Source organism: Magallana gigas, chromosome 10 (genome assembly GCF_963853765.1).
Source record: "Magallana gigas chromosome 10, xbMagGiga1.1, whole genome shotgun sequence".
In the NCBI taxonomy this organism is placed as follows: domain Eukaryota; kingdom Metazoa; phylum Mollusca; class Bivalvia; order Ostreida; family Ostreidae; genus Magallana; species Magallana gigas.
This window is the reverse complement of record NC_088862.1, coordinates 10,685,781-10,699,363: the sequence shown is the minus strand read 5'-3', so window position 1 is coordinate 10,699,363 and position 13,583 is coordinate 10,685,781. Positions and strand designations below refer to the sequence as shown.

Genomic DNA, 13,583 nt, shown 5'->3' with positions numbered 1-13,583 from the left:
TAGATCTATTTAATGTAGCAATATTTAAGTTTAATAAGTTTAAGGTGGTCAGCAAACATTTAAAATTATAACTGTTGAGATTAGAATTAATAAGTTATTTACCGAATCCAACCGGTACGAGGATACCTTTTGTAGACCAGTAAAAATTATGACATAGCAGGAGAGGTCGGTCACTCTGGTTTCGCCTTGCCCGTGTGATTTAGATACCCATATTTGTCTTGCGAGAAAATGTGTACACTTGGAAACAAAAACAAATGCCCCTCAGTTGGAATACGGGGTTACTAAAGTTCAAATGGCTCAATAGAATTTATATATATGTTTTAGCATTAAGAAATAGAAACAAGATTGTACTCTGATGTAAAAAACAAAATTAGGAAGTGCACATACATGGCTGTAAAATAGAGAAAATTACTGCATGATCTGTATGAAAGGGTTTGTCTGTTCCTATTGTTTACCGAATACACCAAAATTAATTTCCTTTACCGAAGAATTATCCTTATCCTATAGGAGGTTATCAAACTGTAAATACATGTATATATTTACTTTAATACCTCTCAATTTTCACACAACAAAATTCCATGTAAGATGTGAATAAACAAGAAAACATATGACAAATACTTTTTTATCGACAAAATTAAAACAAACTGATCTCCTTGATGCAACTCGGTATTTCCTAAGATAGTTCAAGAATTCTTTCGATACATTGAGCATTATCAAAATGCTTTATAGTTTCTAGTGAACAAATGCAAATCAAAGTATAAATTTTTAAATTGTGATAATTTTAACAAGATCTTTATAATTCAAAAATGAAAAGAAAATTTTGTGCTAGATTGTATATCATATTTTCTTGATATTGTCCGATTCTAATGCGGGTGAAACTTTCGCTGGCATGTTAAGGCTTCTCGATTGATTTTACAGCGATGTGTACTTCATACGATCTGACGTCACGATCTGCATTCCTGTCGATAGTTCTCAGGGAATGTATCGTAAGGCTAAAAGTGAATTCTATCAAAACAGTAATAAAACCGCATGTTTTCTTTACATATATGCTGTCGTTAATGCTAGACGTAAAGCTTCGTTCAAAGTAAAAGACAATTTACACTTTTCCTACTGCATATAAACAACTGACTAGTCCAATCCACATTTTACAAAAGATGTTTCCCTTTGCGGGGTCAACCCAAAGGTCAAAAGGGAAAAACAAAACGTTTTTCCTATTTTATGCTACCAAATATTTGCGTGTCCTGTGATAAAATCTTCTTTCGATGTGTGGGTTGCACCATCTTGGGGCAATCAAAATACACAACGGAAACAGAATTTTATTGCCAAATAACAAAGATACAAACCTCTAAACTACAAAGGCTACAGTGAGAAACCTATGGGTTTTTCCCCATAGATGGCGGCCAAGGGACATAACTTTTGTAACGTGTGGATTGGTCTATGAAGAAATCATATGTTAAATGCATGTAAAAACCAGGTTTGCGCAGGTGAAAGATTAATACAATTTAAGAATATTTTACGAAAAATTGGTAGAGAATATAAGTACCCATATGAATTGTGCTTGGGAAACCAACGGATTCAGTCCACTGTTTTGTAAATCGCTTTTGATTAGTAAAAATTTGCTTTATTTTGATGATAGTGGAATGTTTTGGTAATATCTATGATAAACAAAAAGTTCAAGCCCAAGCAAGAACTTCAAATATATGACATAACAAAGGATTTTTCTTTAAAATATTATTGATCTAATGCCTTTGATCACCTGCACCGATGCAATTTAATTTGATCATTTGCAATGTTAGGATTTGCCCGTCACGTGATTATGAAGTACATATGACGTCACAAAAATGCATCAAATAATTATAATGTTTAACATCATCGTCAAAAAACGTAATAAAGATTTTAAGATATACTCCCGGTCAAAGTATTTTAGCGATGATTCAAATAATATAATTTTCCAGTCGTATTTTAGCTCCGGGACGCCTTAACATTGCTCCGTATGGTCTTTTTTTTAAGCAGAACATTGTGTGTGGCACCATTTTCTCAAATTCCTTAAAGCAGAAGTTCATTTGATTAGGATCACATCAAGCACATGCTCACATAAATCTATTACATCAATTCTATCCGGCCGCCAGATATAATGTGGCTGCCAGAAAAAGTATTCTTCTTACATGACATCAACGGGCCTCCGTAAAATCATAAGTTGGAATCGTGAAACTAGAATTTGTTTTCCTGTCGCATTCACTTTGCAGTGTCCGTTGAATTGAACGATGTAGTAAATGAATCGATTTTACAACCGTTCTTCGACGTTCGTGATATTTCAGAAATTCATATCATAGAATCATGGGCCATGGCTGTTTTGGGTTTGTTTGTTTGTTTGGGGTTTTTTTTTTTTTGGTTTTGGGTTGTTTTTGTTTTTGTTTGTTTTTGTCTTTGTTTTTTGGGGGGTTTTTTTTTTTTGGTTTTTTTTTTGGGGGGGGGGGTGTGAAAGAACAATTTTAAGAAAACCCACCTCGATATCGATTAACGCATAAAATAAAATTCAATTCATATAAACCATTGAACTGTGTGTGTGGTTTTTTAAGATGCAAAGCTTATTGTTTATTTACAATCAAATTTCTTTAGCTTAATTTTTAAATTTGTATAGGCTATATACATTTTGTGAATGCAGGTCAAAGCAAAAACCAACAATTGCATCAGATGATTAACTGACCGGAATTAACCGACAAATATTGCTCATTTTCTGAATTTTCCAGTGGCCAATTATACATAACCTCGTCACAAAATAGAAGTGACATATCTAGATTTTAAAAAAAAATGTAAACTACAATATTCAACGTTTTAAAATTTGTTTTCTGAAACTTTTCTTTATATTAAGTCAAGATCATATTACTGACCGAAATGTACCATTTGACAATAATGTAAACGAAATTCGTGGAGTAGGCACTTGTAGGTTTATTTTGGCCATGATGGGGAGGATACTTGTACCCCCTTAATTTCGGTTCTATGGGACTTAACTCACCCCCCCCCCCCCCCCAATCCCTAATTTAGTTCATGACATATCAATGCACAATGCGGCCTTAATTGATTGTTTATCACTTTCCGCGCCATGCAGCCCACTTAAAAAATCAAAACGAATTCAAATAAGCGGTCCAAATTATCAGTTATTAAAAGTTCAGCATAGTTTACTAAATATTTATACATTGTAATACTTGTTTGTTGTTGATAAGCCGATCTTTTCTTTCTGTAGACTGGATGGTCAACAAATTAACCAACAGAGAATTATGATTTGTATCGCTGTAAACTATTAATTAGTACAGAATAAAAATCAATATAGATAACTTTTTGAATTTAGGTGTTTTTTTTCTATATTTTTAGGTATAGCTCTTCTTCTAAAGGAGATCAATACAGTCTAAAAAAAAATGCCACAACCATCGAGCCCTTTTAAAAATCAGAATTGTTTACTTATAACAAAAATATTGTAACAGTGAACGAACAGTAACTAAAATTTTTGAACTTCGTTTAGAATGAAGCAAGAGTTGTGTTTCTTTCGTTTACGGCTTTATGCTCTCTCTCTCTCTCTCTCTCTCTCTCTCTCTCTCTCTCTCTCTCTCTCTCTCTCTCTCTCTCTCTCTCTCTCGTTTGTTGTTTCATTCTTTGCTAATCAAAAACTATGTTTGATCAATTTAATTAAGAGATAATCTAGTTTAGCAACATGTAAACCTATACCAAATAAATGAGTAAATGCATATGTATCTCTTGTTCTCAAATACCAGGTAAAGAAATTAAATTGATAATATACCTGTCATTGTAAGAAAATATACATTTATATATACTAGATATTAACCCGGAGAACAAACACAGTATGCATTACATTGAGGTTCAAAATACACACCTTTTCAATTCAGTATGTGCCTTGAACATGAGTTTAAACAATGAAATACTTTTTAGGTGATTCATGCGATGTATGAAGTAGGCGACATTGCAGAAAAAAATAAATAACCCGCGTTTATTGTTTATATTTATATCGTTCTTTTAACAAATTAATTAACTGATTGTAAACAGTAAGTCAAATTCACTAAACTACTGTTAATGTGCATCAGTACGTAAGCTAAAAGAAACAGCCAAATCTTCTCTTATGGGAATTTGAGTTTGACATAATCATGTCCATGACTTTTCGTAGATCGCTGTAGACCAATCGAGGTTTCTATAAAGCTATGAATTAACAGTAAGTTTCCGTAAGAAATGGTGGAATCATTCTCGGTAGATGTAAATATAAACACATGTTTGCAGCTTTGTATCACAGTCAGTTGATGTGACAAAGCATCCATACAATGTACATATTATCAGTAAAGATAAGAATATTATTGAATGAAAAATGTACAGCATTACAAAAGCTTATGAAAAGGGAGCAACAAATCTATACGATATATGTGCAGAGAATAATGTTTGTGTGGGAGGCTTGTTATATACCTGTAAATGTCCGCGTTTCTTATGTTGTCCAAAGACTCCTTTACACACTTCAAATATAATTTAATACCATTTTTTAAACACTGCGTGGAACCCGATAAAGATTGTTAGGGTCTCATATAGCAAGGTTCCTAGCGCCTAAACTAGCCTAAGACGGTTGAGACTGGGTACGGGAAGGCAGAGAGAGAGAGAGAGAGAGAGAGAGAGAGAGAGAGAGGGGGGGCCTTTAATTTTTAGAGGTTTTTGAGATCCATAATCAGAGCAGAAAGACATGTACTCGTGGAAATAAAGACCTTGAAAATATGAATTTTTCCCGCATGAAGTTCATGAGATATACCCTCATTTCTTGAGCTTATCTGATCACGGGGCGTTGATATGAAATCACTCAACCAGTTTTTAGACAGATAAAGGTTCCTAGAGTGTTATTTTATATCTCGTGTCCATGAAAGAGTTTTTGTCTTTTTACTAGTGCCAGCTGTTTTGACCAAGATATAAGTAAGTAAAGCTCCACCCACTTTATATCAATCCGGAGCAAGCGTTAGATTTTCACTAAAAATTAGAGCAATCTAAATTGATAAAAACGCATAGTACGAAATATTTTTCCGACATACTGGGGAATATAATCTTTAAACAAAACATGTCAGTAAAAATTTTGATATGCAGGTGCTATCCGTGCTCTAAATAAATTCAATTAAAGAGAAAGAGACACAAAAAGAGATAGAGAGAGAGTTAATATATCCGATAACACATTTAATCGATGACAAAAATTAAGGTAATATGGGGCATCTGTGAAATACGTGGATTAAAGTTCATTATAATTGAAATATTTTCACCGGTTTAGAATTTTCAAATTTTACTATATTTTACCAAAAATATCTTTTAAAAATAAGTTGTAAAACCCCAAGCGGGATTCGTACTCATGACTTACAGATTCATTGTAAACGCTCTAACCCACTGCGCTACGCTGTTACATGTAAATGTAAGTGAAAATGTCGGGAAGAAACTACTTATACAAATGCACCTCATTTATTTTTTATTTCGATAAACAATACACCTCAACACGGAAGTGTCTCATACTGCTTTAAGAAAAAAATTGCATCGGCCGGGAATCGAACCCGGGCCGCCCGCGTGGCAGGCGAGCATTCTACCACTGAACCACCGATGCTTGATATAAGCAATGGATATACATGTAACAACAAACATTTTAAATTTTGTCTTCATTAAAGATGGTTGGAAGTCGTGGCCATTTTCACACTACATTGATCTCCTAAAGTAGAAGAGCTAAGTTAAAAAAAGGAATATATTCAAATTTTACTCTAAAAATTCAATTGAAAATTATAGTTCATAGGTTTGATGATTAATTTGAAGACAATCTAGCCTACAGTACTTCATTGTTTATAAGAAAAAAAAAATTTGATTCCAGTCCTTGATTTTGAATTCCTGCCTATAATCTACATTTTATATTATAATATCGATATTGTAACACATGCTTAATAAAAAAAAAGGGTGTTGCTAAAACGCGGAACGGAAAACGAAACGGAAAAATACTTTAAGGTTTATAGCTTAGATTTGTATAGATTGGACACAAACTTTTACTTTGCAACATTTATTCGTATTTTTGAATGATTATTATCAAAAGGTTGCTTAATTATTTGATATCATTCTTACGAATGCCTATCAACTAAATCGTCGCATTCAATAAGCTACATGTATTAAAAAACCTTTTTCATTATTTTCCTTATGTAATATGATTTGAAAAATATAGTACCTACCCTGGCAGTTGGTTGAAGCGTTTGGTTGTGTTTTTCATGACTTTGAAACTTGCTTGGGATATCATAATTATTGTAAAAAATTCAAACATGATGTAACCTCATGCACATTGAATTTTTCATGATGCATACGATCTTAAAAATTTATTAATTATATAGCATTATTGATATTAATATCGTGACCGAAGAACAAGATCCACTACATTGTTACGAGGTTTTGCTGCAACATCTGTTTTGCACAGTAAAGATTTTTCTCACATTTACATACAAAAAATTGACTTATCAAAGAGTTGCCCCCCCCCCCTTTTTTGGCTTGTCAAGAATTTTTGGATGAGCCTGCCCCCCCCCCCCCCCCCCAACTTTCAAAAACCAAAAACGATGCTACGTGCCTGGCTTGATGTGAACACATAAAGGGGTGATCTTAAAGGGAAGTGATATGGGGGGGGGGGGGGGCGGAAATGGTAGCTGCATGAACATTTGAATAAATATTAAAATATGGTAAGGAAAGAAGGAACAAAATTAACCCCACCTTACCCCACCCCAGTAAAAAGATGGTTCCTTTTAATGTACATAATGCAATTATCTTTTCCCTGCTCCTTTTTGGCGTTCTTTTAACCGAACGTAGCTTGAAATGATGGGTCATAATAGTTAGTACATATATATTACATCCTTCTCTCCTTCTCTGACATTTCGCATATAATTGGCATAGCCAGGCAAGTGATAAATACCACGTATCAAATAACACTGGTTGTAAATTGTTGAGAACATTACAAACAAACTACTTCAGAAAGCTCTCAAGCATTGGATGTTAAAACATCAATTTTAGGCCCGAGGGCTACAAATTATATACAACAAATCGGTTGAAAAACAAAATAATTCGTCAGAGTAAAAAAAAAATAATGAAGCCGTTTTGCTAGCTGACATAACGCATGTTTCACTCCCAACAATTTGCCATATTTTTATGAATTGTTTAGGATATTGATACCAGGAAGTGACGTAACAGTCATTCCTAATGCATTTCTGACGTGTTGTTTTTATTTGCAGCATATATATACTTCCTTCTGATCTTAACTGTAAAAGCGAAGATTCTTTGGTCAAAAAATGTCTAAAAAACGGGAGGGTGGGGGCGGGGGGGGGGGGGGGGCGGGGTTAGTGGATAGGAAAAGAAACTGAACACTTCATTAGATTTAAGGCAATTTGCCACATGTGGCAGAAATGATTCCCACAAACTTTAAAATCGCATGCAGATAGCAATGAAGTTTCACTTCCGTATAGGTTTCGTTGAACTGCATGTGCTTTCCTTTAATATAATAAAATAGATGGCCTTCAACCATGGTATTTATTTCAAGCATTTTTCTCATTTTTCCTTAAGAATAAGATAAAAAAAAAATGTGACACCTTAATCTATCCGGCCATTATTGTTGTAAACAACAATTTGCTTTTCTTTACTTACAACCCCAGGTGATATTTTAACAACCTTTTATGTTTAAACTCATACAATCTGCATACTTTAATTTTTTGCAAAGTCATGATGAATGTGTTTCAATCTATTTCAATATATTTAATTCCTCAAAACACGACCAAAACTAAATTCAAATTCGACCCCCCCCCCCCTTACACCTAGTGCAAGTATTAATTATCAAATTATGAAAAAAAATCGACTATTGTGTAGGTCATTTTTCTTATTATCTATCTATGGCTTGTTTATTTACCTATTTTGTTAACTTTTTGTCATTTGCTTATTTTCCCATCGTTAAGTTGTATTTGTTTCTAGATATTCAGCAAGTTAAAACTCCATATGTATCAGTGACTGTTCCAGCTTACCCACTGTGATTCTGTAATGGTCTCGGAATAGCTATGGATGTGTTATTCATACCATATCACGCCGATATCATTTTGTTTAAGTTAATTATCTCCCAAACCACGAGTCATTTTGATATACCCATTTAATTCTCAATATGTCCTTGGTTAATTAAATTTTGATTTACATGTTTAAAGTAAATTAATTATCTTCCAAACCACGAGTCGTTTTGATATACCGGTTTAGATCTCAATATATTCGTGGTTAATTAAATTTTGATTTACATTATAATCAATTATGTTTTCCTTTAATCAATTTATTACATATATACTAAAACCAAACCGGGGCAGTCGGTAGATATTGGTAATAAGCCGCTGACATAATTAAACTCTTAATTAAAACTCTAAGCATCATCACAAAATTATACTTTTTTTCCACTATCTGTCATTCAAATTCAACTTTGAATTGGTCACCTGGCTGTCATAAGCGTGACGGGGTTTTTTTTCGCCTCCTTTTCTTATCATAATATGAATACATACAAACACACGTCCAATTCCTCTCTGCTTGCTTTTGACATCTCAACAACTTATTATAATCACAAGCGGTGCGAGATAAAGAGAGTGCAAAACCCAGAAACCCACATTCTAAACTGACGTTTGTATGTTAAGCCGGCTTATTTAGGTTAACCTTGACTCACTAATAAGACATCTCTCTGTAGTTTTCAGCGATTGGAGATTTGAAACTGGACGAAATCTCCAATTAATTCTGACCTAGGTCGGTATTTAAACATTGCAGGACGGCGATAAATACGCGTGTCAATGCCTAACCACTCTATGGGTCTTCATCAAGCATTGTAATTATCTAAAAACCCAAGGAGAGAAATGAAAAATGATATCGCAACTTTATGCTGACAAAGCAAATTACCGAACCTTTAAATATTGATGTAGTATTGAAATGCGAAACCCCTTTAATACGCGCGATAGCTAGTCGAAATACTCAAGAGGGCTTGATGGCATCCGAATAGGAGATTTTAATAGCGTTTTGAGCGATAAATGATAGATGGTTGCAATAATGTTAGTAATTTCAAAAACCCTCATGCATCCGTTGAATATTACATAGACGAGGGGAAAAAATAAAATTCTACAGCTAAACAATGAAATAAACCTCAGAAATCGTTGCAAAATTTTTAAAAAGCAGTTTACTTGCATCAAGTTTCCGTAAGCTGATGCCAGGAGACCTTGAACATTATAACTGAGAAAATTTTCTAGAGGCAAGGATCGTAAATTGCTCTTTCACTCGTGCATGCCGGGAATTAGTTGATATAACCCTGTGAAAAAACCCCGCGAAAATTACCAAAATAATCTTCATCGGAAATATTGCGTCCTTTAAGTGGTTTTTTTTTTTATTTTATTTTTTATATAAAACACAAACCTAAATTCACTGAAAATATATAATCTAAAAATCTCCAAGCGTCTGTTTCACCTTGAACTGTTTCATGTCACAATAAGATGGATATGACAAAATCTGAAAATGCCACCTGTTCAAGGAAAATAATTAGAATTTTCTGGATTCTGAGCATTCAGTAAACAAAGAAGTGATGTATATAAATAAGCTGGCACATGATCCGAATCATTCTCTTGTCAAGTTGATATGGGCGCTTGCTGAAAGCCAGATAGGTGTAACTCGGCAATATATATGTTTCAAGAAGTGTTGATGAAAGTTTATCTGTTTATCTGTACACGTTGTTATATATAGTATAATGCGATTATGGCGTATGGAGACATTTGGCATAAGCTAGTGACAAGTGCTTTTTCTGCTTTAAGCAAAGCATTGAAAACCACGGTAAAAAAAAAATGAAATTCCATATCACAAAATAATGAAATATTTATTTTATAAAGAACTTAAAAAGGGAAAAAAAATTCTTATAATTCTATATCATTAAGATTTGTGTAAAAATTTATTTTACAAAAATTGAAAACACCATTGCACTACATATTACCCGAATCGCAGCCAATTTCTAGTCCGCGGGCTGCAAGAAAAAGGTTTGGGCCTATACATATACTGGACGGGGTGTTCGAATTTTTGTTAACGTGAAAATTATAAACGATGTTATAATGATATATTTGCTACTAACATTTTTAAGCTTTTTAATGCTTTATTATAATGCTTCATCGTAAGATTAGCTAATCTACTATTTGTAAATGTATATTGATTTTGCTTTATTTATGTCGTTGTCAATTTTTATGGTCGATAGATGACATTATCACTCGAGTCCCCGGTTTCATGTTTGTATTCTTTAATTCATGCAACAAGAACAAGTTCTTAAAAAGGTATTTTTCACAATTTCGGTTTTTCAAGAAGTCTCAATATGAAAGAAGTTGTGAATATAAAGTTTTGGACCGAAAAATAATTTATCAAATACACATACCAAACGGGATGTTGGAATTTCAGGAGAAAGACATCTGTCGGAAGTAATATAAGATAGAACAGAAGTGTGGGTGAATGACAAGATCTGGAATGGGAGAAACAAATAGGGAGAAACCAGCATCTCGCGAGGCATAAAAACATCCACCGTTTCATCATCAATTTATATTTATTGAACTCTGCGAATAGCCAAGAATTTTAATAGATTAGAAGTGTGCCAACTATTTATTGTACATTCCTACATTGCGCCCACATTGTACTCAAATGAAGTCATCCTATGATTCGAAGAGATTTCAAGCCGATTTATGGACATTAACTAGGGGGTGGGAGATTTGACGCAGTAATTTAACCTTTTAATATAATAACTTAAGTCCATTTAACTCCAATATAGTATGTTCTATATCTATCAGTAAAATGAATTTTTTTTTATGATTCTCAAATCTAAAAATGATTTCTTCAATTTTTGTGGTACCCTTTTTTATTGTAATTATTTATTATTGGGGTAAAAATAAATCTTTTAAAACCAAGCATCTTTCCCGAAATTTTTTTTTTTTTATATTTTGTGGAATATTTAAAAAATAATAAAATTGGCTTAAATACATATTCCACATTTATACATTTAGCACGTATATTTATTCTAGTATTTCAGGGTTTTTTGCGTATTTTTCGAATTGTACTGTGGCATGGGATTTTATGTAAAATGATATTTTCAATATCTGATAGCATAGTTGAAATTAATTTGCCAACAAGCTACATAAAACTGTACATAGAAGCAGATAATCATCCAAACGAAATATTCTTTTTTTTATTTCAATAACTGCTAAATCCGACTTTAGAAAAAGCATTTCGGTTCCCTATCAAACGTCTTATCAAAATATCGGCATGAATTGGTTCTAAAGATATTATCTTAAATACTGTTAGATGTAAAATCAATTGACAAGTTTTGTTAAGGAAATAGATCATTTAAAAGCAAAGATAAGGAAGGATGAGTTGTAAATAAGTTACCCATCAGATTTAACGTATTATTTTATGGTATATTTAGCCATAAACTACCGGTACGTTATAATTTTGTAAAGAAAAAATCCAAACATAACAGCTTCAAAATACATGTATGATCATATTCTATATAATTATACAAAATTGCCACGACTACCAGCCCCCTCCCCCGCCCCCCCCCCCTACTGAATTTTCACACCGTCTCTGAAGATACCGATGTAGCATATTATGCAAAGTTTTGCCGACACTTATTTTTATCAAAATTGTCAACACATTCTTGATCGCAACTGGTATATAAATGGAAAAATAAATCAAGAAGTTCTTTTATATTTATTTCAAAGTTAAATAGGCTGATTCGACAATTTTCTAATAAAGTGGCTTACAAGTACATGTAGTTAAGATTTAGAACACTTATTTCAGAGAAGCCGAAATTAACCCAACGATTACAACATCTGAAGACCCAGTCACGGGTCTTTAAACTTTGCTCCACATTTTTAGCATTAATTAATTGTTTAACTAAAAGCGAAAAAATACAACTGCGCATCATTTTGATTAAAGTAGGAAAGTACATAACCATTACATATATCAACCAATTATCTTAATTTTTTTAAATTTCGTAAAATAGAATGTTTATTAATTCGAAACCCGGGTGCAACATTCTTGGCCATTTAAGTACGCACGATCGAAAATAAGCTTTCTGTATAACACACAATTTGAAAGTTAAAGAAAGTTGAATAAAGCACTTGGAAATAAAAGTGCTGCTTGTATGTCTTAAGAGGACTCAAAAGTCGTGGCCACTTTTAGACTCTATTGATTTCCTTTAGAAGGAGAACTCTATATAAAAATAAAGGAAAATACCTAAATTCAAAAGGTGTAATAAATGAATTGTTCCTTTATTAAATAATACTTTATAGCTCAACAAATCATATCTGAAAATTTTAGGCAGATGTGATGGTGAAGTTGTTGAGCATCCGGCCTCCTTAAATGAATGAAAAAAAATCCTTTGACGGTTTGCACTCTTATTAAAAGCTCTTGCACTGATGTTTGCGATTGGAAGAAACCATTTTTTTTCTATGAAGTAATTCAAAAGACGGTCATTCGGTTAATAGATTCCACAAGTGAAAAGTGTTTTTGCAAGTTGTGGTCGAAGATGAGCATAACACTTCCAAGAAGGAACAAACAAGCGAAAAAAAAACAGACGGTGCCATGGAACTGACATAATCGTCCATGTATCATGCAGAGAAACAATACTTGATTAGGATAGAGCATTACACGTCGTGCACCTCGCCATAATTTATCAAAATACTTAAAGTGGCTTTGATGTTTTCGATGATACTTGCAGTACATCTCCATAATCGTGTACATTTGTTATCGCTGTTTGATCGATAAAGTCGAGAGCATCAGATTGGTTGCTTGTAAAGATTTGTTGTCAAAGGTATAAGGAGTGGTAAATAAAAAATAGCATTGATATGTGTGCGCAACATAGTTATAGATCAGTTTAGAACAGATGCAGTCACGAGCAATTACATGTATCATGAGATTTCAGCAGTTTCATTAACTGTCTACTCTAGAATTTAACAAAAAGCCAGCAATCATGATCACTGGGCTTGCTCAGTGTTTTCATGGTATCAGATTGCGAGTTTCCTTTTAATAGTAAAAAAAAAACAGGAATGAATACTTGTACCTTAAATTATCTGTTTTATTAACTTACATACTGTTCCTCTATCTTGATCGAATTAAGAGGAAACCTCTGTGTTTCACAGATGGATGCTAATTATTTTAGATAGTGCTTTTAAAATTGAGTTTTGCAAGGAAAGTTTCAAATAAATCCTCAATATCTTTTGAATAAAACACGAATAGACTGCTACCAAGTGTTGCTCTGCTTTGAATTTGTATTCCGTTTTATGGAATTTCGAGATGGTTCATGGTTTGTTATTGTCATTTTTTTTCATCTAAACACTGTGGTTAATTCAAGATAACGATATTGAAACTTTTGCTCAGTAAGGTAATTTGACTAGGAGCTTGTTAAAAAAAAAATAATTTCAATTTTTTGACAGGATGAATATAAAACAAATGTTTTTCTTTAATTATTCTTCCTCCATCACTTTCCTTAATTTTGGATCAGAAGG

General features: G+C 33.0%; 1 non-coding gene across 1 annotated transcript; it reads right to left on the bottom strand.

Annotated features, from left to right (window-relative positions):
• Positions 1-5,558: 5,558 nt before the first annotated feature.
• On the bottom strand, positions 5,559-5,629 carry Trnag-gcc (transfer RNA glycine (anticodon GCC)). The gene has a single exon. It is a non-coding gene; the product is annotated as a tRNA-Gly (tRNA).
• Between the last annotated feature and the right edge of the window lie 7,954 nt (positions 5,630-13,583).